Source organism: Pleuronectes platessa, chromosome 9 (genome assembly GCF_947347685.1).
Source record: "Pleuronectes platessa chromosome 9, fPlePla1.1, whole genome shotgun sequence".
Classification (NCBI taxonomy): Eukaryota; Metazoa; Chordata; class Actinopteri; order Pleuronectiformes; family Pleuronectidae; genus Pleuronectes; species Pleuronectes platessa.
This window is the reverse complement of record NC_070634.1, coordinates 8,201,243-8,205,368: the sequence shown is the minus strand read 5'-3', so window position 1 is coordinate 8,205,368 and position 4,126 is coordinate 8,201,243.

Here is a 4,126-nt window from a genome sequence, read left to right as displayed (position 1 = left end):
CTCACGTTCGCTCTGCTCTGCCTCTTCATTTCTCTTATCCACTCAGCCATAGAAGCAGCATGGCAAGAAAGAGATGCTACAAAGTAAAGGCTCGGTTGTGTTTTTCATTTCCTCCGCAGCGCTCAGACCAATCCAATTATTCCTGCGGGATACAGACACATCAACCCCCTGCAGAACATCCTCAAAATGAAGGGATCAAGCTTCCATCAGCAAGAAAAAAAACATTTTAAAGTTGCACTTTCAACAGAGCCATTCAGTGGAGCCACTCAATGACCTGATAATTAGAGTGAGTGAAAGCGATCAGACCCTTCACGGCTCAAATGGATAAAAGAGTTTATTCCAGAATTTTGGCTTCAGATTATTTAACTTTGTTTCAACCTGTGAAACGTTCCACTATAAATACATGGACCACTGCTCTACCACAACTTAAGGACTGCTTACAAAGGCCAACCCTCCCTTTGATAAATAATCCTCATTGACAAAAGTCACCAGTCAGCTGCACAGCAATGTGCTGGTGGCCAGACGGGAATGTTTATGGTCATGGTAAACTGTTGATGGTCATGTATGCAAGCATCAAAAAGATACCAAGGCTCGCCAGGGGAACTTTGTGTTGCTGCAAAGCTCCAGTCCAGATGTTCACAGAGAGGGAGGAGGTGGAAAGACAAATATTAGTCTAATGGAAAGCTCAGAGGATCGGGCTTTGGGTTCAAAAACATCAGCAAGGAATAGACAGAACACAAATAATTTGGTGAAAGGGGAGAAGAAAGTGATTGAAAAAGAAACTTTTCGAGCATCTTAGTCACCTGTTGATTACTTGTTCAAACTGTAACAAAAAACATGGGTTTATACAGAGAAAAAAAGAAAAATGCTTCTTAGCAAAAATCTTTTGTCTATTTATGCAGACGGACTACAAATGACGTAGCCTGTTTATAAAGTATAATTAGTGCTGGGAAAAACAAGGTCAGACGCTGAGAGAACATCTTTATTTTAATCAACCTCATGGAAAAAATAAATGTCTCAAATCACTTCCCTGAGGATATGTCAAAAGGAGGAATTATAGAGGTCTGCCGGGAATATGGACCATGAACCTTTCCTTTAGAGTCTAAAGTCGTCAAATGAAAAATGAGGGTGTGGCAGCGAAAGAACATTTCTCTCTTTAACCCATGGGACATATGTATATGCATGTGTGTATGTGTTCATCTACATGGAAATTCATGTGTCCTGGTGTGAGGTTGAGATCTGTGGTCGGCCCAGTTCAGCAGCCCTTGACACCACATATGAAATCAGCATATGATTTCTGCTGCCGAGATTTTTTCCTTCCATGTCAAGGTCACGCTGGTCAGAGAGTTTTGAAGTTTGGAGGCCACCTAAAAAAAAAACACTCTGGTCTTCTCCGCTCACCATTGCACGCCGACCCAGCGGACCACCTAAACCAGTCGCTCTGTGCCTCTGGGGCCCCGTCGATACCGGGGCTCTGGGTGTTAAGTGACACTGGATTGAATTAGCAAATAAAATGGACAGGCTGTAGCAGGGTAATTTGCCACGTCAGGGCAAATCAAATTATCCCTGAGGTGCAGATGGCAGTGTATCCATTACTACAGCTGAACTGGTGAGGCGCAGGCTGCTGTTATCGTTAGTATGCCAGTCTCCTTCTCTTTGCTTCGTGTAGGAGGCAGCATGTTAGACACTGGTGATATAACAATCACTGACTGATGAAACACAACTCCCACGATAAGATATTAAAGACATTGAACGAAGGCGAGACAGAGTTTCTGCATTGTTCTGTGTTTCTAGGAATCAGAGAAACAAGTGTCTGCAGCCATGCTTGCATAACTGTGTGTGTGTGTGTGTGTGTGTGTTTGTGTGTGTGTTTCATCGACATTTGTGCACAGTTTCAGTTTGTACTTGAGTAAACCTGAGTGGTTCAGAATATCCGATATAAACAAACAAAACATATTTTTTTTCGAACTGATGAGTTGGAAAAAGTTGATAAAAACTAAAGTACATTGGGAGCAGACAAATCATGATGTACATGAAGAATTTGACCTAAACTTCAACTGAAGCACCCAATGTGCTGCAGGTCTGTGTGGTCTGTGTGGGGAACACAGATCAAACAGTGAAACAAATAGAAATGACATATTTTCATGATTCATTGATTTCCAAGGTTTTGCAATGGTTAGAATTTAATCTATATTTTAACTTTCTTGAACGGTTTTTAACTGATTCTTTAAATATTTGCACTTTAAACTAAATGCTAATTCCAGTCCGCTGAAATGCTCAGAATGTTAGCATGCTGTTGTTCAAAGGGCATAACCATGTTTAACTTCTTAGCCTTGCGCAGAAGTTGCGCACAGAGAAGAAGCGAGGAGCTGGAGCTGCAACGCAGAAAATGAACAAAACATCTGAGTGTAAGCACACCGCCGTTTGAGCAAATCTAAGCACCAGCAGGGGCTAATGGAGAGTGGGGGGTTTTGAGTTGAAGCATTGCAAAATCTGAAGGTGAAATTGATAAGTCCTGCTCTTCAATGGAAAGAGCATCTTTTGGATAAAGAAGGGAGAAAAACATAAATTTTCACCATTTTAGTTTTTCATCTTGACAAATGCTAATCATTGTGAAGGCTGAGGCTGATTGAAAGTGATTGGTTTGGCAGATGTTATGTCATGAAATAAAGTAAATCAATTACAAAACCTACGTATAGTATTTGATGGCTGTTTCCCTTTATGTTTTTTGCTTTGTCTTGTTGATGAGATACCTCTATATGGAACAAAGTCACGTGCCAGGCTGCTAGCATAGCTAAACATATTGTTATTACATCTGTTTCAGTTAGCAAAATATATCTGTCAGGAAAGAGTCAAAGCAAAATGTTGGTGTAGCAAATTCCATTTTTGTGCCCTCTGCATGCTTCTTCGACAAATGATACCTCAGCCTCTCGCCCTTCCCCTTACAAAAATATTTAGGTTCCCCTGATATATCTAATGAAAGAGTTTAGAAGGTTCGCTCCGCGCTTCACCTCAGAGGAAGGACGTTAACTGTTTCCCAGCGCAAGGCCAGAGAGGAAGCAAGGCGTAAAGAGAGATTGAATGACTATGTACACCTTTTCTAAATATTTGGGACATCTGCAGATTCGGAGTAACCTTTTCTGTCTTGAGAAAGATTAACAGTTTCCTGTGATGCATGCTCTGCATTAACTCTCTAAAAAACAGTATAATATTTGCTATCATTATCTATTTACTGTGTATCACACCCCAAATACTATAATGATTTTATTTTTTACTTTTTATTCTTTCGGACTGTTGAAGGAATTACAAAATGCACGTCAGAGACAGTAAACCAGTCAAATGGGAGGATGAGATCTGGCTGTCTGTTTTCTGTCTTCAGATCAGCATGTGGCGGATGTTTCAAACCAGCGGAGAATATATCACAGAAGTTGTAAAATCCAATGTTTCCTGCTCCGCTCATGCACGCGTGTCTGGCTCCATCCCTCTGGTGCGTCTTACGTAAGTTGCATCACTGAATTAATATTTAAGCTTTGTTTTGGGGATGGCGCGCCTTGTTTTCTTGATGTCGGCCTTCTCATATGATGATATTTCAATTGAGCCGTTACATCATCTGGATCATGGCCACAGCTGAGATAAAAGAGCCCTGTGAGCCATTAGAGCAGGAAGCGTGCTGCAGTATGGTCCATGTGATATGCATTAGGGGCTAACTGGGACGGCTGGCTCATTAATATCAATGTTCTCTTCGATGTGTTTCCAATAACAGCGGGATTGACTGAACATCAATCCAGTGAATATTTATCACAGGTGGATTTGTGCACTCACCTGACCAATGCAGTAAGTCTACATGAGTATTAAACATATGTCTGATGTCCTTCATGCATAGATCCAAGGGAGTGAGATGTAAATCTGTTCCCTGGTTGTAACAATGCAATACTCAAAAGCACAAGAGTGATAATCAGTGATTCTCCCAGTTTGAGACAGTAGATGTTCAGGTCGACATGTCTGTTGACTGTCATCACATATGTTGGTTGATGCTGTTTGTCCATCAGCAGATCTTTTAGTTTCCTGTAAATAAACACTGGTGTGGGCCAGTTACAGTGCGATAACCCTCTTTCAGTTATGGTAG